General features: G+C 44.0%; 1 protein-coding gene across 2 annotated transcripts in view; it reads left to right on the top strand.

Annotated features, from left to right (window-relative positions):
- The first annotated feature begins 10,644 nt into the window (after nucleotides 1-10,644).
- SLC8A1 (solute carrier family 8 member A1) overlaps nucleotides 10,645-21,056 on the top strand; it is a 139,195-nt gene continuing 128,783 nt past the window's right edge. For both annotated transcript variants that reach the window (XM_051613978.1, XM_051613979.1), the window contains exon 1: nucleotides 10,645-10,689. The gene's annotated coding sequence lies outside the window, so the exon portion shown is untranslated. The remainder of the gene's footprint in view (nucleotides 10,690-21,056) is intronic.

The following is a 21,056-nucleotide window of genomic DNA, read 5'->3' on the forward strand; positions in this document are numbered from 1 at the left end:
TACTGCAACAGGAGGGTGCAAAGAGCTGCCCTTTGCCAGCCCCCACAGCTGTAGCTGCTGCCTCCAGAGCTTATACACATCCATGGAAGGATCAGAGCCTGAAGCACAGAGCTACTAGAGGGAAAACAGAGACGACTCCTTCCACTGGGAAACCTTTGCAGCCTCAAAAAGAAAAGCATTAATAGGGGTTTTCAGTTTTGCCCTTTGTCTTCAAACACTTGCAAGGTCTCATTGCACTCAGTCACATACTGCAAGTCACCAGCAAGCCAAATTAGGACATCTTTTTGACTGAGGTAAAAGGTAGATGAACAAAGCTGGAGGGGTATCTCTCACTACTCATCCCTGAATGGAGTGGAGCATGAGGCTGCTGACATGTGTGGTAGTGGAACAGCAGAGCAGTGAGCAGGCCAAAGAGTTCAAGGGGATGAGGAGCAGGACTATGTGGCATGCCCAGAAGGGCTACTTTTCCATAGTGAGACACTCATGACTGCAAAGAGCTGAGAAACTGGGCATCATGAACGGAGAGAGGCAGACACTGTCTGAGAGGCTGTCAGAGATGGAGGAAGGGCTCGGGCTGCCTTAGGAAAAGCCTTTCCTCCACTAAGGTGCTAATAGCATGCATCTCTGGTGATGGTAAGAGATCAGATAGCAAGGTCAATGGAGTGTACACACATGGCATCTCTTGTCTCAAGGACATTCAGGTGTCACCCAAAGACTTCTCTTCCTACCCTGCAAGTAGTGTAGGAAGGTAGGTACCCTACCCTATCACAGCCTTGATACACCTATGGACCATATGAGGTCGACAACACCAGGGAGAAACTTTGAAACCAGGGGCCCTGCAGCAAGCAGTGGGCAGCTACCCGTTCTTCCAGCACAAGCATGGGCTGGGTTTTCTGTTTCTGAACTGTCTTCCCTCTGGGAGTGAAAGCTGCTTGCTGCCAGTGTCTGGCCAGATGACAGCCTAAAAAGAAGGCCACTGTCACACTGAGGAACGTACAAGTGGGAAAATGTGAGTTGTGGGGAACATCTTTGCTGAGGCTCCCACAGAGGTATCACCCCCTCCAACTGTGAACATGTCTGGCTTTGTCAAGCTAGCATGGAGCTGGTGGATCGCGGCAGGCATGGATCAAACTACATTTTCCCCGTGAAAGCAATTTTGCTGAATATAGACCCTTTAATTTTAGCAATACTCATCAGTGTCTCTTCAAACTGATTACAATGTTCATCTCAAAAGCACTGTTTCCACAGAAGTGCTGATTATTATTATCACACCAACAAGCTGATGAACATGAATTAAAACATTCTGGAGAAAAAATGTCAAAATGCCATCACCCTGAGATAACTGCAGAAACAAGGGACCCTCTGAGCCACACTCTCCCCACAGGATGGAAAACTCCTTCCCAATCCCAAAGGGCTAAAAATGACCTCTGGGATTCCCAGGATGTCAGTCACTTTCAAGTGAAATTCTATGACCAAGCTTTATTCAGATAAAGCACCACTTTTATCCTGGCAGCTCCACTGGCCTGGTTGGATCTGGTCATGGTTTCACGACAGGGAAAGAAACCAAAATGGGTGTTCTTCTGCCTGTTCAGGGCAAAGGAATATCAGGCCATAGGCGAAGTGTAGAGCAGAAAAAATTCTGAAATACACAATACTCAGCCATTCAGGGCTCCAAAATCTTCTCTATCTGTGAAACGACTGGCAGAGCTGTGCTAGTGACACTCAGTCATAACTGAACAAAACCTGCCCTCAGATGCCTGCTGTGGTTGAAAGTGTGCAACTCCATTCTTTCTGCCTCTCTCTTCCCTTCATCCAGCCTAAGACTCTGAACATTTTGAAACCTTCAACTATTGTGTTGCTACACTTCTGTCATGTTGGGTCATGTTTTCTGGAACAGATTAAATTTTTTGCTGTAGCACTTGTTACATGTGCCATCTGCTTCACAGGTGAAAAAACATAATGGCTTTTCCTAACTGCATTATAGCCATACCTAGAAACCATGCAGAATAAGACCCTTCTGTTCTAAGTCCCTTCGTACCTTCAAGAACAAACATAATTTGCTGCCCTAAAGACACAACAGTGGTAACAAGTCTTATCATTTCTGTTTTGTGCAGGAATGAACCCGAACAGAGAAAGTGGTGTGTGCTAGCTGTATGAAGCAAACAGATTGGCAAAGACCTGAGACTATAAGCAGGGCATGGCTTGAAGGCAGAGGCAGTGAGTTTGACTAAGCTAGCAATGCAGTAGCAAAAGCCATGAAAAAGAGAATTTTCCACTTTCCACTTTTGCATCAACTGCAGGTTGAGAAATTTTTTAATTACCTGGACTCAAATGGGGTGGTGTTTGGGCAGCAGACAGGAGTATCAGAGGGGAGGGAAGTGGAGAAGTGGTTTAAACCCCAATGGTGGTTAGCAAAGAAAATAAATTGTGGTGATTCTCTATGGACCTCAAGGGGCAGCTGGAGAAAATTCCTATATGCTGTAAAACCAGCACCTCCTATTTTCCAGGATCCACTGCAGGTATGAATTTTTGCCCTCACGCTCATTTTTTGACGGCATGTTTGGAGATGTCCCTTGATGACCAAGATGGGAAAGTCAGAAAGTAAGGGGATGTTTTATGCTGAGTGTTCCTTCAATGGTAACCAAATGTGCTGCCCTTTACAGACTCTTTGTCTCTGTTTATACTATTGTATGGAAGTTTCTTGGCTTCCCTTACATAGTTTCCGTGGTGCACTGGGTGCATTTGAAGCATATTGTGTTACATAAAGCAGCTCATTTTAACGTCACATGCGTTGTGCCATTGCCTCCCTGCCCTCTGCTTCAGGCACAAAACAGCTATGTGATATGTATGAGAGATGTGGCTGCCACAGTGAACTCTGTGCAGACTCACATGGCTTTTATCAAGCAAGTGACAGTGCTATCAGCACTGGGCCTGATCCTGATCAGGTGTAAACTGCTGCAGCCACTCACATCAGGATGTTTCCAGGAAAACAAACAAATCAAGAAAAAAAGGCAGCAGGATTTTTTCTTCTGTCTTGGCAACATGCAGTTAATTTTTTTCAGCTGTGGTTTTCAAGTTTTAGATGACAACTCAAATATTTTCACAGAAAACAAAACTTTCAGGGAAAACCTCTGTCTCTTTTACTTTATTTTCAAAAGCAAAACTTTCCTTCAACAAAATTGCAACCAGTGCTGAGACGCCGCCTGGATCCTCTGCTGACTTCTGCTGGCTGGGAATCTGGCCTGTTGAGACCTGAGGTTTCTAGCAGAGAATTTCAAAATTGTCATCTCTCTGATGCTTTAAATAAATGTAGGCAGCTGTCTGAGCCATACATCTACCCTAGCCAAAATATTGTTCATTCTAAGTCAATTTGCTCCTTTATAAATTGCCTACAAATAATTTAAAAAGCAACAGTGTTTCTTAAATTATCTTATCAAGCTCTTTAAATATTGAAATGCATCAAAAATTAATGCTTGGCAATTCAGGGTATCCTTAGTCTTGATTACTGCAGTATTCTGATCAGCATTAGATCCATTTTCTGCCAGCCCTAGGATCTGGAGTTGGTTCTAAGAGAGGGGTCATGTGCCCCACTCCCATGGGTGCTTGGTTCTGGGGGTGTTCTTTGAAGGAGAGAAATGTGGAAGTACAAAGAGCCAGTATGGTTTCAGCAGGAGTGGAGCAAAGGGGTTAGCGGGCACAAGCAAAGCCAGGAGCAAACATGTAAAGACACATGCACCATCTAAATATGCTGCTGATTGCATGTGTGTTGTCCAAGTCCTGCAGCGCAGGTCCAGGGTGAGCTGTTATCAGCAGACCCCTTCAGTCACCACAGCAGAAGCACAGTTGTTTAAGGGCTTTTCAGTTCCATCCTGGTCATATAGTCCTCAAGTATCTCAAGTTACATGCAAATTGGAGCCCCTACCATTGTTTCTGAATTTGGGAATATCACAGGGACCAGGCTGCTGTGATACTCATCTCTTCAGCCCCAGAGGCAATTCTGTCAGAAGGCAGGAAAGTGTGAGATTAAAGAAAAGAAACTGCAAGCAGATGAAGAAGAAGCTTGAAGAAATCCCAAGTACAAGTGAATGCAGACCACCTCCTCCTTCTCTTCTAGCAGAAGTCCCAGAACAAAATTCAAGTCTTTTATTTTGGAAGCCAAGGAGAATGTCCAGTTCAGCTGACCAACGTATCTTATTTGGAAATGTCAATATGCCATTTTGTATGTGCATTCCCAGGCTGGGGTACAGTGAAAGGGAGCAGGGAATACAAGGCTGGGTCCCTGACTTTGGTATTTACCACTCCCATCCAGGAACCAGGAATCTTCAGGACTTGTCCACCAGCATGCTTTCTGCATGGCAGATTGCTCCAAACTCCAGTCCCTAGTAATGCCAGAAGACATGCTCCCAGGCAGATAAACTGAGGGGAGATCAGCAAGTGGGTTTTAACAGATTCCCTCTTTCCTTATTCCCACCCTACCCCACCTCAGCTCACTGTGTCGTATTGGAGATTCAGGAAAATCAACATGTTCTTCTGGAACATTTTAACTTTGACTATTCAGGAGAGTTTCTGACAGAAAAATGTTCCACTGGAAAATTTCTGACCAGCACCAATTAGCATTTTTTCTATTAGCTTTGTCCTGAAGGCACAGTAATTTATGACTTGGTGAAATAAACAATCACTTAATGATCACTAAGAATTGGAGGCTACCCAGGTTTGAGGCATATTTGCTTACCCTAAACAGAAAAAGCCTTATTCACTTGCAAAGGTTTACATACTTAACACAAGGAAAGAATGGCTGCCTGAGTTTCTTGTGCTTTACCTGGGCACAGGCCCAACTGCATTTTAATCACTTTGATTTTTTTTAAAAAAAGGGGGGGAGTGGGGGAAATAGTGGATTTTCACTTGTGGTGCAGCAAGGTTCCAGCAATACCAGATACAAGCCATGTATGTGGAACAAGAGATGGATCGGTCTCAAAAAGTTTGTAAGATAGTCATGTTACTAAAAACGAGAGGAAGACAGAAAATGACACAGGTGCCTTAGGAGTTCAGATTTCCTTGCTATTCCTCTGCCATGTGACTATATCCTGAAGTGAGTTTCTCACTGAATCACAGGATAATTTGGGTTGTGAGTGATCTCTGGAGATGCAGTCCCTGCTCAAAGCTGGGCTGACTTCCACATTAGATCAGGTTGCTCAGAGCCACATACAGCTTTCATGGCACGTAATGCTACATAAATGCACCTGAGCAGCACATCTGAACATGTTGAAGACATCAGCTGCAGTCTGTCCCTCCACCCTTTCTCTCAGCAAGCCTTTATTTTGGAACCCTGTACAAGCCAAGTGCAGAATAACAAGTCCCTGGAGGTCTTTGGGAAATGGCTGCAGATGCTGGGCATATGTTGCAGCTTTTGCTGCAGTGAGAATACAGCTACAGGGTCTCCTAGGAAAGCAGACAGCTATATTTAAATCTCTCTTGCAAATTCACATTGATATTAAGAAAAGACATTTCAACGCCTCTTTGGTGGCTTGAAACTGCAGCATACAGGATGGGAAAGGGCACTGGTGGTTCAGAAGAGCCCACTTTGTCTCAAGGATACAGCACTGGCCATGGCAGACAGGACAGATGGCACAAAAAGCACAAAACAAAATAACGAAAGAATGGAGACACAGAACCTTGTTGCTGAGTGTTAAGCTGGGGAAGATTTCCCCCAGGAGGGTGTGTGGCTCTGGGAGGGCACCAGAGTGAACTGACTACTCATAGGGGGACCAGGCCATGGCAGACAAAGGTGTACTGCCCTCATCTGGAGCAAGACACCAGTCCTCTGCTCACCAGCACTCCTGAAAATCTGTTCGGTGCCAGGCCAAGCAGAACTGCTGATGTCCTCCACATGCCTCACCACCAAAGATGGACTTTCTCCCTCTGTACTACATGTTTTGGGGAGGAGGAGACGAGTCAGTGGGCAGAAAGGTCAATGGTGTTTTATTTCCATCTCCCTGTGGCCCACTTGGTGCTTGGCAACACCGCTGCCTATTTTTTCTTTTGCTTTAGGAAAATGCCTTTCACCTTATCATCCACATGCCCTGATACAAGCTTCACCTCTCCCAGCAGGGACAAACTGAAAACCTCTCAACGGAAAATATGAGAACCTCTTTGGCCATGCTGTGCAGGGAGTGGAGCACAAAGAGGCTGATGTCACTCATCCAGAGGGTGACATGTGGTGGCTGTGCAGAAGGGTGGATCAAAGCCAGAAAATAGCCTGCCCCCTTGGCCCCCTTGGTTACCAAAACTCTATCAGTCCAGCATTATCATGTTATTCTCAAAGCTACATAAGTTTATCTTCAGTTATGCACACCTCTGCTTTTCAACATTTCTTTCATGGAAAGGAGGACACATGCAATTAATTGAAGCAGCAGTCTTGCTTTCCTTTGCCAGCTTTGGTTAGCCATAAGGCTTCTTAGGAGCAACACAGGAAAGTCAAAAGACCTGTGAAACACAAATACACTCACGTTAGAGCCAAATCTTGTTTGCTTTTTATGCTGCTTTGTGGCAGCTTCACATCCATATCTGAACAACCTAATAAGGCAGAGAACTAAAATGACATAATTAACTGCAGGAAGATCAAATGTATTATTCAATATTTAACATTAAGCAGGAATTTAAATGCTTTGCTGAATCATGTTTTAATTTGCATTAGAGCACAGACCTCCTTAGTCACCAAGCCTGTCTGATAGGGAATAGTGGCATACATTCTTATTCAAGCACCCTCCTAGGATGAGCCTGGCTCTTGCTCTTGAAAGGTTGAAGAAACCCCAGGACAGATTTCCAGAAGGAATTTTTCTCCTGCCGTTACTTCCTACCACCCCAAACAACAGGCACTGACCTTTTGCTGCCTATTTCAGACTTCCATAGGCCTAGAGATTACACTGGGTTGCAGGGGTGTGCTCCCAGGGCAGCTGTTTTTGATCTGGATTCTGAGTAAATGCTGGAGACCTCCCAGGATCCCCATCTATACACACACACCCCCTCTAATTTCTGAGACACTGAACAGCAGAAGTCAAATATGTCATTTGAAATAATAACCCCAGTTGGGCAATTTGTAACATAATAATGAAATTATGTAGTTTATCATTAATTGTATAGGGTGGACCTGGTGAGCCTTTAAAAAAACTTCTATTCTGCCAAGTGTTCAACAGATGTTTCTGAAATACCTTAAACAGTTGAGATTATTTGTGTGGGGAAATATACAAGGAATTTCTCCTGCAATGAATCAAAACCACTAAGTTTGAGGATGTTGTGGTTTGGGCCTAACCAACAACAAAGAACCAGCCACGTGGCTGCTTGCTCACCCCACACGCACACACAATCTGGGATGAGGAGGACAAAGGCCAACTAGAAGCTTATGGGACAACACAAGGACAAGGAGGGTTTCACTCCCCGATTATGGTCCTGGACAAAACAGACTCATCTTGTGCAAAAAATATCAATTTAATTTATCACTAATCAAATGCAAACAGGACACAGACAACACAAAGAGCAGGGCTTGCATATGTTACCCCACCCCTCTCTTCTTCCCAGGCCCAAATCACTTTGTTCCCGGTTTCTCTCCCTCCTTCCCCCCAGCGGCACAGGGGGACAGGGGATGGGGTTTAGAGTCAGTTCACAGGCTGGTGGTTCCTGCTGCTCCTTCCTCCTCAGGGAGAAGGATTCCTTACAGTCCTGCCCTGTTTCTCATGGGATCCCTCTCATGTGAGAGAGTCCTTCACGAATCTCTCCAACATGAGTCCTTCCCACAAGGAAGCAGACTGTTCCATCATGGGCTTCCCACAGAGTCACGGGCTGCTTCAGTAACAGTCACCTCCCCTGGTGCTGGGTCCTCCATGGCTGCAGATCAAAGTCCATGGGCTGCAGGTCCACATTTGCCCCTCCTGGCATCTTCAGGGGATGCTCTGCCATTTTCCTCTGTGAGTTGCAGGGGGACAGCCTGCCATCTCACCATGGGCTGCAGGGGAACTTATGCTTGGGCACCTTCTTCCCCAGCACTGCTCTAACCTCTCCAGCTCAGCTCTTCTACCTTGCTCTCTGCTCTCAGATCTTATACAAGGTTTTTTATATGGTAATCACAGAAGCGCATCCACTGTCTCTCTAATGGCTTGGCCTTGGCCACCTGAACATGGGTAGCCACCCCTAGTAGCTTCTTACAGGAGCCATCCTGGACTTCTGGCCTGCTACCGAAACCATGCCAGAACCAAACCAGCACAGAGTATATTTTCAATGTAAGTGGCCAGAATATGGACCCCTGTCTTCAGCCTTAGATATCTAAGTGCCTGAAAACATCTTTCACTAGTTTTCTTTTACTCAGGGATCCCAGTCTGAAGTAATCAATTAGGTCAAAGAATCACAGAGTGGCTGGGGTTGGAAGGGACCTCTGGAGCTCATCTAGTCCAGCCACCCTGCTAAAGCAGGTTCACCTAAAGCAGATGGCACAGGATTGTGTCCAGGCAGGTTTTGAATGTCTCCAGAGAAGAAGACTCCACAACCTCTCTGGGCAGCCTGTCAGTGCTCTGTCACCCTCAAAGCAGCTTTTTCTGTGCTTAGATGGAACTTCCTGTGTTCTGGTTTGTGCCTGTTGCCCCTAGTCCTGTCACTGGTCACCATCAAGAAGAGTCTGGCCTCATCCTCCTGATACCTGCCCTGTTAATAAGATCCCCTCTAAGTCTTCTCTTCTCCAGGCCAAACAGTCTCAGCTCTCTCAGCCTTTCATGATAAGAGAAATGCTTCAGTCCCCTGATCATCTTTATAGCCCTTTTCTGTACACTTTTCAGTAGTTCTTTGTCTTTCTTGAGCTGGACAGAATACTCCAGATGTGGCCTCACCAGGGCAGAGTAGATGGGGAGGATAACCTCCTCAACTTGCTGCCCACAGTTCTCTTAATGCATCACAGGACATGATTGACCTTCTTGACCACAAAAGCACGTTTCTGGTTCATGGATAACTTGTTGTCCACTAGGACTCCCAGGCTCTTCTCCTCAGAGCTGCTTTCCAGCAGGTCAGCCCCTAACCTGTACTGGTGCCTGGGGTTATTCCTCCCCAGGTGCAGGACTCTTGTTGAATGTGGTTCCTCTCTGCCCAGCTCTCCAGCCTGTCCAGGTGACACAGGATGGCAGCACACCCCTCTGGAGTGTCAGCCACCCCTCCCAGTTTGGTATCATCTACAAACTTGCTGAAGATACGCTCTGTCCCTTCATCATTGATGAGTATGTCCAACAGGACAGAGCCCAGTGCTGACCCCTAGGGGATACCACTAGCTACAGGGCTCCAGCTGGACTTCATGCCACTGCTAACAACTCTCTGAGCTCTGCCATCCAGCCAGTTCTCAATCCATCTCACTGTACACTCATCTAACCCACACTTCCTAAGCTTCCCTACGAGGATAGTATGGGAGACCATGTCAAAAGCCTTGCTGAAGTCAAGGTAGACAACAGCAGCTAGTTATGCCATCATAGAAGGCTATCAGATTGGTCAAGCACGATTTCCCCTTGGTAAATCCATGCTGACAACTGATTATCTTCTTTTCCTCCACATGCTCAGAGTCCAGAATTAGTTGTTCCTTATCTTTACCAGGGATGAAGGTGAGGCTGCCTGGCCTGTAGTTTCCTGGATCCTTCTTCTCGCCTTTTATAAAGACTAGAGTGACTCTGGCTCTCTTTCAGTCCTTGGGCACCTCTCCTGTTCTCCAGGACCTTAGGTTCCTAATATCTTTGTTACTCCTACTTGCCACTATAACGTACAATAATAATGACATATAATTAGTCTTGCCATTTCACCAAGCCCTTAACATTCCCATTTGCACAGCAGAGATAACAAAGATCAGAGTTAAGGTTAATTATATGGCTACTTTCCTGACCTATGGCAAAGAGGGCTCCCTCTGTGAACATTTTTTTTCTTTATCAGCCCTTTCTGAAACTGAAACCTAGGAAGTATGGAAGGTAGGAAGGGGAACGAGGAGTGATTTATTCATAAATACATTGGCAAGGAGTTTCCAAACTGTAGCTTCCACTCTTCAATGCTTCAGGCATGTCCCACAGTGGCTACTCTAATATCAGAGGAATGTGTACTCCTGCTACTGCTGCTAATCTGGGAGCAGTCACGTGGCTCTTCTATAATCTCTCTCCCTTCAAAAATTTGACTCTTAACCTTCCCTCACTACAGACATGATGTATATTGCCTTGACACGCTTCCAAGTATCAAATATGCAAAAGCCTGACCTATAAGCAAAGCAAAGGAAAAAAATGGGAAAAAATAACAAAGTGTTACTCTGGAAAGAAGAAAAAAAAAAAAAAGAAAAGGTGTTCTGAGGTGCAAATAAATAAATAAATAAATAAATGAAGGAGCCAACAAGCAGAGAAGATCATTATTTATTTATTTGGGCACATTTATGTGTCAGATGAAGCTGAAAGCTGCCAGATAGCTTCTTTTCGACAGCTTGAAGTTACTGTTGGGAACAGATCCATGTATGGAAGCAAAAGCAGAAAAGCATAGATAAGCTGAGATCCAGCTATGCAAACCATCTTTAGAGACACTTAAAGGACAAGCACCCCAGCTCCTTTCTTTCTGGTAAATTTAGAGACACTATCATATGAGGGCTTTTTTCCATTCTGCTTTACCCACAACTGCTGAGACTCGGCTGGGGTAAGTGGAAAGCGATTCAAGCATTTCTTGGGAACACCTAGGTATTTGGTTAGACTAACATCCTGAGAAAAGCCTTACATCTGGGACTATGGGATGACTCCAATAGCTGGATAGCGCTTAAGCTCTTTGTGTAAGGAAAATTACATGTAACAGCTTTGCCGCTGGAGGGACAGAAACTTTCCCAGTGCCTGAAACAGACAAGAGAAAAATGTTGGAAAACAAGCATCCAGTCATGAACTGGATTTACAGGCTGACTGCTTTTAGAGCTTTGGTGGACTGAGGGGCAGGAGGGATCAGTGGTGGTTTGTCTGAGACTTTTTGTGTTTCTATTTAGAAAAAATCATAAAAATAGTCATGGATTTTTTCTTCTCTAGTCTGTCCTACTTTCGTTTTGAGAAGCATGTCTCATTTGGGTTAAGCTGACTGGACATTGGGAAGAACTTGTTATAAACTACTGTTGTTTTTCTTGGCACTTGAAAGCAGTTTCCCAATGTTTCTCTGTAGATTTGAGGTTGATTACATCCTGTGCAAGGATTTTGGGTACAGTTTTAACTGCCATTACAGTGTTGTGAAAGTCGACCCCAATGAAAACAGCTGTGTGCTATTGTGTGTGCTTTCCAAAGCACTGAAGTAATAGCTCTCCTTTAAACTAGCACCAAAATGTTTTAGCTCTGTGAAACAGGCACTGCCAAAAAAGCAGAGTACACCCTCGGCAGAACACCTTTCTCCTGGGAAGTGTTTTGTTAAAAAGAGCACACAAAAAAAAAGCTTTTTGTAGCCTTAGCTTAAAAATCTTGTTAGTTTGCGGTGGTGCAGTTAAATGTGAGATTTTTCTCTAAGTGCTACAGAATGGCATTTGGGTAACAGTTCATGTTCTTTCAGGTGTTATAATATGGTATTCATACTCCCACTGCAAAGTGCTAGGTAAAGCTTTCTCATTTTTCAGGTGGTTAATAGACTGGAAAAAAACACTAAAGCAGGTAAAGTGAAATTATACAGAAAGAACTGAAAATAATATCAGGAATATGACTGAAATTGTAGGAGATTTCCAGAGATATGAAGGATGATTGTAAAGCAAAATTACTAGACCACAAATGTCAAACGTTTCCGTTCATGAATGAAAATGCTTTCCTGTGTCGTTACATAAGAAGAACATAATGCAAGTGTTTGCTTTTAAGTCTCTAGTAGAGTCTGCAGTCAAGAGGACCCGTGTGTAGTCCTTGTTTCCCCTTATATAGCTAGCATTTCCATGGATATTCCCACTTTTCTCATTTTTATAATCACTGACATACGAATCTTCTCTTTGGTTTCCTCTCAAGTGCTGAAAAGAAAACACTCTTTTCAGAGTGCTGCAGCTGAAATTTGTCTGTGTCAGGCGAACTTTTAATTTTTTTATGAGTACCTTTTAAACACATAACACCTGTCCATAGAAATGCTAGCACAAAAATGAATCTTTAAGCAACTGGGCTCAAGAGATAACTTTTTAATTGCTATTGAGTCATTAACAAAGAAACCTTTTTGCTGTTATTGCTATGAAAGAACACTTCTGCATTTCACACTTCCTCAGATTGCTTCTGTTTTCTGTTGGATACGGTTCTGCTTATAGGTTACCGTAAGCCTGCTGATAGATTCAAGCTTTTCCCCAATATTTCTCCCTTTTTTTGTGTGTGTGTGTGATTTTTTTGTTTTGCTTTGTTTTTTGTTTTCCCCCTCTCTTCAAGGCTATGCATTGCCCTTTTCCCAGAGAGAAAGACTAGCTGGTGTGCACCGTCCCTGAGCAAGACATTACTCAACAGTTGTGCTGGGCAGACTGGGAAGAGGATAGCAGGATGGAGCTGGAAAAGCTGGGACCTATTTAATTTGATCTTCCCATTTGTACCAAAGGTTGGGGCAGTGTGGCCCAGTAGACAAAGACCTGGTGGCAGGAGTCATCACTTGGTCCGCAGTCTGAGACCAGACCTGCCCAGGGACCTTGAGAATGACCAGGCCTTTGCACCCCCCTCCTTCTCTCCCTCTATTAGAAGCATTTGTCAGGCAGGCTGTGTTATCACTAATGTTTTGTTATTATCAGAGTACTATCTGTTATTAATATTTACTATTGATTAGTCGTGTGTATTGCTAATGTTTGTTTGGTCCCTTGTGTAAAGTTGATGCGATCTCACTCAGAGACCCTAGAGAAGAATATAAACAGTCATATAAAGCATTAGCGACAGTATCACTAACGTATCTTTTATAAGTGACTAGTCATTATGAGCTCTGCAGTCTCCAAGCATCAACCCCGAGGTCCTCCCACGCACCATTCTCTGCCAGAGTGCAGGAAGGAGAGGGGGAAGGGGGAGCTCTGCTCTTTCTCACAATCAGACAGAGGGAAGCTGCTGAGCTGAGCTGGGACAGCACAAAACCCAGAAGTCGAGTAGCAAGGGCAAAGCTGAGCTCAGTGCTTATTCTCACTAGCCAGGGATAAAAGCTGCCCTTGACCTGGCAGCATTTGGAACGAGCAAGAATACATTCTGTCTCACGTAAGAAGCCAAAGGCCCACAGCACTTCTAGGTGCAGTGATAGGTTTTGTTCCTAAATCTTAGTGGCTTTCAAAAAAAAATAAACCACAACACACTTGTTTTTCAGACATCATGTCTGAAGAAGTCTTTGCACCAGACATCCACAACTGGTTCGTGATTTCAGACTTTCCTGTGAGAAGGGAAAGCCATGTTTGTGGGTTATAGTGTGTCCAAGAAGAGAGCATCCTCAAAGTAAATCACACAGAGGACAGCTACGTGGTGAAGTTGCTCAGAGAGGATTTCACAGACTGGCATTGGCTTGAAGTAAGTCCGGTGTATACTTTTCTCCTTCAGACAACCTCAATATTTTTATGGTGATTCCTGAAGAATGGAATTTGGACACCATCTCTGTCTTTTGTCTAGTGAGTAAGAAGATAGAACCAGATTCTGGAGACACATTCACAGACTGATTCACTCCTCTGGCCACATACATTTTATTGCCTATGTTCTGGAGAAATGGGCTTTATGCGATGGCTCAGCCTGTTCCCAGACCCATTTGCCAAATAAAACCAGGTTTGCTCAAGGAATTGAGGCCTGAAGAATATGATGTTCCAAAAAAAATCTGAAAATGGGCAGATGTGTTCTTTGGTTTTCTTGCTCCCAAAATATCATCTTCCTATTCTTGTCTTTCCTCCTTCAGGGTAAGGAACAATGATCTATCTGGGGAGAATGTCACTGAAGGTGTCAAAATGAGAGGCAGTTTTCTAGAAGGCTTCATTTCAGGACTGCATTTCAGGAAAGGTTTGTGTTTTCAGGCTGCAAGAACCATATGTAAATACTGCAGCATGTACCACGGCAGTCACTGCTTGCAATCTCATGAATAGCAGCACAAATAGGTCCAGTATCTTCCACATACATGTGGCCATAATCCTTTTGAGTAAGAATAAAACTTCAGATGGGAAGTGAAAATAGCCCATGTTTTAGAGAAACTGTGCTGCCATTTTTATTTCACTATGTTAAGCCATTCAGCCACACAAATTTCTCTTTTTTAATTTTTTTTTTTGTATAGTAACTGACTGCACAGCATGCAGAGATGAGTAGATAACCCTTGATGGCCTTCAGCTGGTCTAAATCCAGCTGCCAGTTTTGGTCATTCACAGACAAGAACTGCTTCTGAATTTCCATCCCATGATACAAACTGAAATAGGGCTCACAAAACAGCCCTGGATGATACTGAGTTTTAGGTATTTGGTAACTCACCAGCAAACTGAACCACAGCATTGCTGAATTGTGCTCACATGAGGGTAATCCTGGTGCTGGGGTTTGCAGACAAGGCATTCAGCAAATGGAGAAAACCTCTTAACAAATGCAGGAAAAAAAGAATCTGAATTCAGAGTTGCATGTCCATGAGATAAATAATTCAATTTTAGAGGTGCTCAGGAGGTTTTCCCTCAGTGGTTGGCAAGATGTGCCAGAAGGCTGGGTAGGAATATGGCTGCAGAGATCTCTTGTTGTTCCAATGTGCTTCAGATGGACTCCAGCAGTGAGCCACGAGCTCCACTCTTCAGACCCACCATCTGCTGATCTCACTGCTACAGGAAGGGGCAACAACATGAGAGTTTTAAGCAGCAGCGGTGTTCTCTGCCAATTTACAGGTAAAGCAGAGAATTTATGAATTGGTATTCATTTTGGAGTTCATTTTCTAAGAAACTAAGTATTAGTCTGGCAACACGTGAGAAAAACATAGCAACACTACTGTAAATCTGGAGGTCTTCAGAACTCAGTTTATTCTTATCTAGGGCTCCAACCATCACTGTGATCTAATCATAAATGTATTCTTATTGCATGGGGCCACCACAGGGCAAAGTGAAGTTATTTTTATTTCCATACTTCAACATACTTGGATTTCTTTTATATCTAATGCTGAACTTCCTCCTGAGTTTGGGATGTTTGCTTTTAGGATCTATCCCAAATCCTTGGAATGCTGAACTCTGACGTTGCTAACATAAAATGCAGATTTCAGTTTGTGATCTCTCTAGCTGAGCCTTTTCCAGAGACATGAAAAAAGAAGAGGAGAGAGGCACACATTTCACTCTGGAAAGTTCCACATCAGTTTATTTAAGCAGAAAGGTGGGCAGAGGTAGAAGGAAGACACTCACAGAACTGGGATTCTGGAAAATATCAGGATTTGAGTAAAGGTACAGTAGGAAAATATATATCCTAGAATGATTTGGGTTCTGCTCAGCTTAACAATGACTTTTGACTTGTCTGCAAATACCCAAAGAGGACAAACACTTGGGAACTTTTTCTGTCAAGGAATGCTGTATGGGTATAGATTTCCTCCTACCAGCCTGGGACATTCAGCTCTTGGGTTGTTTTATTCCCTGTAGGAATATACTATATTAAACAATGTGTAAAGCCTTTTTCCTAGCCTCAATCTCGCGGTGCTTTCAAACCCCTCATCCTGTGCTGGATGAGTTTCACCAGTTTTGTTCCTGGGATGTTTCCCAGGTTATCCCACAGATGGCGGCATGCCCTGGAGGTAGCAGGTGAACCCTCATGACACCACTGCACACCATTTCCTGCTCTTCCAGAGAGTTGTCCTTCCTTTCATCAGGATATCAAATTGGCTTTTCTTTCCCTCTTATGTAAGCAGAAGCAGGAAACTAGAGAACATGGAAATGGACCTGCAAGGAATGTGGCCTGCAAAACTATTGCTGCCTTTCTACCACCCCCCGCCAAGGCTTCCTTGACCTGTAGGAAACTTCTGCATTTGGAATATTCCCTTTTTGTTTTCTTCTCAACCTTGAGGTGTATCCAACACCCTTCTGCTGAAACTTGACCAGAATGGGGTTGTGGTTTCCTCTTTGTCAACTGAGTCCTGTAGACTGCTTGGACAGCAATGTGCAAGGAGACAAATGACATGGTGCCATATTGGGCTACCTGCACAGTCCCTAAGCCACTGGAAGATGGGCTGGGACCTTGTGATGCAATTTACCTGAAAACTTTCCTCCAGGCAGCTAGGTCTCCCAGGCTACAGGAAGATCTTACCAAGATGCTGGGTTTTATCTGTAACGTTCAACAAGCGTTAGGAAGCAAGAGACAGGACACGAGCTTAGTGGAGGTGGAGAGGCCTGCCCCACAGTGATTTGTGAAGAGCTTCAGTATGTCAGGCCATAGGCAGAAGTCTGAAATTCCTGAAGCAGCCAAGGGGACATGCTTGTCCATCTGAGGCAGCTCTGATCACTCTCAGGCTTTCAAAAGGGGCCTAGGGCTTGATGGAGCAGTCATAAGTCTTGTCCCACAATCTCTTCACTCTCCAAAATCATCTTGCTTTGATGCCTGTTTCCAAAAGTAGCCACCATGCATCGAGGTTTAGACTTTATTGAGGGAATAGGGAGCCCATCTTTTTGAAACAGCCCTATCCCATGCTGATTCCCAGCATCAGCAATCAGCACACTGAAAAAAGGAAGCAAAACCAAGGTGACATCTACTTTTGCAGCATTTAATTCCCAGCTCATTGCCTTTGCTATAGTCTGGCAAGCATGATATTACAAATACCCCATGCTATCTTTTTGGCTTAGAGAAAGTCTCCAAGCAGAGAGTTTGTGCTTCTGCCCTAGATGCAGTAATAAACATTTGGATTTGCTGCTAACATGTTGAGACTGCCAACATGTGAACAGTAAAAGTAAACCTTTCCTGTGGCCACAGACCACAACATGCTAGTGATCCATGGTATTATCCTGTTATTTAGTGAGTCATTGTCGCTGCTGAGAAATACACACAGTCAAATAAGTTGCTAACAATAACACTGGATGTGAGAGACAAGTGTTTGTTTTACTCTAGTGTAACTTATTCCATATGGTCCTTTAAAGCATGTTAAACACTAAGTCACTTTGGCCTGCCAACTATTACTTCAAGATGACCTCCTGAATTTAGCCTGCTTTTCAGAGCATAACTATTTGAAGCAAGGCCCCAAAAGATTCTCCTGTTCAGGAAAAATGCCCAATTCAGGAGCAAGACAGATGTTCTGGATTGTCCTACCTTTATCTGGATAAGTAGGTCTCAGTTTTTGTTGACTGACCAGAAAAGTGCTGTTTATGCTGCTCTGCTGCCTGCTCTGACACCTTTCAGATGTAAGCCACATGTTATACCAATGGCATGGCACACTGGCCATACCCTGACCAAGGAGGTTTAACTCTGAGCTTTTGCCTCCTATGTGTGTTTCTCCAAGTTGCTGATGAGCCAAACCTTTGTGGAAACCTTCTAACAGGTTTTTCAAATCTTCTTGGTAGTGTGAATTCATGGGCAAAATACTGCAAAAAGAGAGACACGCAGCTGTGAAAGGTGTCCTCAGTGCACTCACTGGCTACATTACTCATAGGTTTAACACAATGAGCTCCAGCACCACAGTGAACCCTTATGTGAGATCCTGGACTTGTGTTCCTGCCATGTTCTGTACTGGGTCTAGTCCACAGCGCAGCTTGGGGGGGAAAAAAAGCATTTTTAAGTTTCTCTCATTTTGAAATACTTTTGCCACTGGATACGGAAAACAGGTGCTCTGAGAAGAATCTTCCTCAATAACCTAGGGGTTTGCCTTTTGGCTTAAGTTGATTGGATTGGAAGTGAATTTCCAAGAACAAGAGTAGCAGATACTGAGAGAGAGCATTTTAGAGCTTTGCTGATAACCTCACCCTTCCCCCGAAGGGTGACATAACTCCAGTTTAGCAAAGACAAAACAGTTAATCTTGAAGGTTCTCTGCTGTGAGTGTGTGCAAGGATCTCTATGATCCTGAAGAGGAGAACAGTGTGTACAGAGCATGCACATTTTATTATTAGAGAAGAGAAAACTTTGTACTGCCTGCCATTGAAAATCTGTGTAGTGGGCAATGATTTGTCTGTTCAGCTACCGATCGTTACGTAAGATTTAGGACAAAGCATGAGTATTTTAGAAAAGTTATTCAGCCCCTTTCTAGACACTTGAGAATCTCCATTGTCTGCGTTATTGAGAATCACCAACAATCCACCTGAGGATCTGTATAAAGTGACAGTCCTTGCATTTTTAGAGGCTGGGGCAAGTCAAGTCTGTCTCGGTGTGCACCTTGATTCGTGTGCACCTGGAAAGTGCCTTAATGTTAAAATGCTTGAAGATACACCTCCACGATAATGCACTAGAAAACTTCTGGCCCTTGACCCTTGATTTCAGTGTTCTTACCTTAAAAACAACCAAGAAGACTATTTTTAAGAGTGCTTTGATGCACAGACCTAGAGGAATGCTACAAAACAGGACAAGTTCATAAGCATTACAAGCTGTGCCACTACTCATGTTTTCTAGACAGTTTATGTCCCTGTTGATAAAAATATACAAATTTTTCACATTCTGGTCTTTGAAATAAGAGAGTCTGGTTATCTTGAAATGTACCTTGATGTGTGCAGCCTACAGAAAATTACAGAACAAGACAAGTTTGAAGATTCTAACCTTAAAAAAGCTGATGTTTTGCCAGCACAAACTCCCTGCTTTCATTCTGAGTTGTAACTTCATTTCTTGTCTTCTGAGTGGATTTTATTTTACACATGTCCTTTCTTCTGTGGCTGTGACTTGTGCAGAGACTTTATTTTAGCTGGTTCTTTCCCCCCCAAGCCATCTGCGGGAAGGCACTGCAGTGAGTCAGGATCTTTGAAGAGCTGGAGGTGTGCTGAACATGGCAGATGTGCATGGCCTGATTGACTTAATGTACAGCCACATGCATGCGTAGCTCAGTTGCAACATGGTTCCCTGTGTTGGTCAATTGAACTATGGAACTCCTGTAGTGCCAATGTCTACAGTTAATGTCTATGTCTGTAAAGTAAGTCAGGAGAAACTGGGAATTGAAAGAGAGTCCAGCTGTCAAGGAAGGGAGGGTTGGTGTGGTTAGGTAATGCCCTTCAGGGATTTCCTCACCAGTTGCAGGGAGACAGCTCTTTAATCCCAGAGCACATCAAGTCCCTCCTGACCATGAAGGTAAGGTGGAAACAAGAAAGGTGGAAACAGCAGGTTTATTGTCCTGCTTCAAACTGTCATAATAAAGGACAGGGCAGACCAACAGCCCCAAATCTGTCCTGAGTATATCACTTTCTTTACCTTATATTCTGATTTTGCCTCTTTTATTCTTCCCAAGTTCTCCTTCTTTACCAAGTCCTTCTACTCTCAGACAAGCCATCCACCTGTATTTACTTTTCCCTTGCTGGCCTCAGGTTTCCTGACTTTACACACTTACTTGGTACTTATGATATGGTTGCCTTGGTAACTTCTATCTCAGTCAACAATTAAGTTAGTACCCTGCTTTTATTATATCAATGTTTTTATTTTCTACCACTTTTCATGCTGCTGTCTAGTTCGTGTAACTATTGGTCAGGGATGGACAGCTGCTTATATATATGACTCCTCTTCCTATGATCTGCAGGTTCCGGTGGCTTCTTGTATCCTTTTTTTTCTTGTATCTTATATAGCCCTAAGTCAGTGTTGATGAAATATATTATTTTGTCTTTGCTAGGAGGAATGCCTATGTGTGTCCTTGTTGTCTCACTTGTGTTGCACTTTGCTCAGGTCAGGCCATTTCTTTGCATACCTCAACTTGCAGTTCACAGTGGGACAGACTCCCAGCCAGGCAAGGGAAAGAAGCTGCCATGGCAGGAGAAATGTTTACAACACAAGCCTTTTTGTGCTGCCAGCTTCTGAGAGCATTTGGGTAAGCGTCAAGGTTCCTATGGCTGAGTGTGAAAAACTAACAGAAGAGGTAGGTTGCTGCCCTGGTTTAGTAGCCAGGGCAAACCACAAACCAGAGGGCAGAATTACTCTCCATTACCTGCCCTTCTAACTTCCCAAGGGAAGATAAAAGGGAAATAAGGGAGAGAGCCTTAAGGGTTGGAAACTGAAACTGGAACGAGTTTACTGTAACACAGAAAAGGGACTAACATGTGGAGGGAAGAACAGATATATAATCTTATATACAAATAAATACAAAACAGATCTCAGTGATCACAGTGATAGGTGGGTGAGGGTCCCTTGTGGCAGGGCCAACTCAGGAGAGGGGCCCACAGCTCCTCACAGTAGCTGGTAGAGTTGGATTCTGAAGAACATGTGGCGAGTTGAAGAACCTCCAAGCAGCACCAGCAGCAAGGAAAGAAAGGTGCAGGGCAAAGGGAGCTGAGCTTCCAGTTCTCCTGACTTTTATAGAGCATGGCCCCTCTCTGTTCCAACCTTCCTCGGTCCTTGGGGGTTCTAAAGACCCTCTCTCTGTAGTTCCTCTTATACATATCAACAGTTTTCCACGTCCACTTAAACCATAACAGTTGGTAAGTCAGTTAAATAGATATGAGCCTGGGACAAACCTTGACAGGACAAAACCCTAGTGGGATCATGGGCTTTAGAGCAGCAACAAGCTCTTTTCCCCAGTGTCCCACTGGCTAAATGGCTCCTTTGCTCAGGAAATTGGCCACCAGCCTGCTCCCAGGTTGCGTGAGTTTGGATAGCATTGCTGCCTAGACCTGCTCTCCCAGCATGGCCTAATGTCCAGTGCTCTGACTGTTTTTCTACACCAAATCTTTGTCCAAAGGTTAAAGGCAGGTTTTCTTTCACTGTACAAACCACAACAGTGGTTTTCTTTTTATGATGTGCTGAATATCTCCTGATTGTTCATCTCTCAGGTGCATTTTTCTGATGAAATGATGCTGAGAGCTAGATGATCTACACCTGATTTGAACTCAACACAGGTTTGCTCTTCCTGATCTGAAAACCTTTCCATGACACAGACTTCTCCCTCTCTGCAGAAAATCCAGCTGCTTACATCATTACTCTCATGGCTGTAGAAAGCTTTTTCTTCAGTCTTT

This window comes from Apus apus, chromosome 3, assembly GCF_020740795.1.
Source record: "Apus apus isolate bApuApu2 chromosome 3, bApuApu2.pri.cur, whole genome shotgun sequence".
NCBI classification, from domain to species: Eukaryota; Metazoa; Chordata; class Aves; order Apodiformes; family Apodidae; genus Apus; species Apus apus.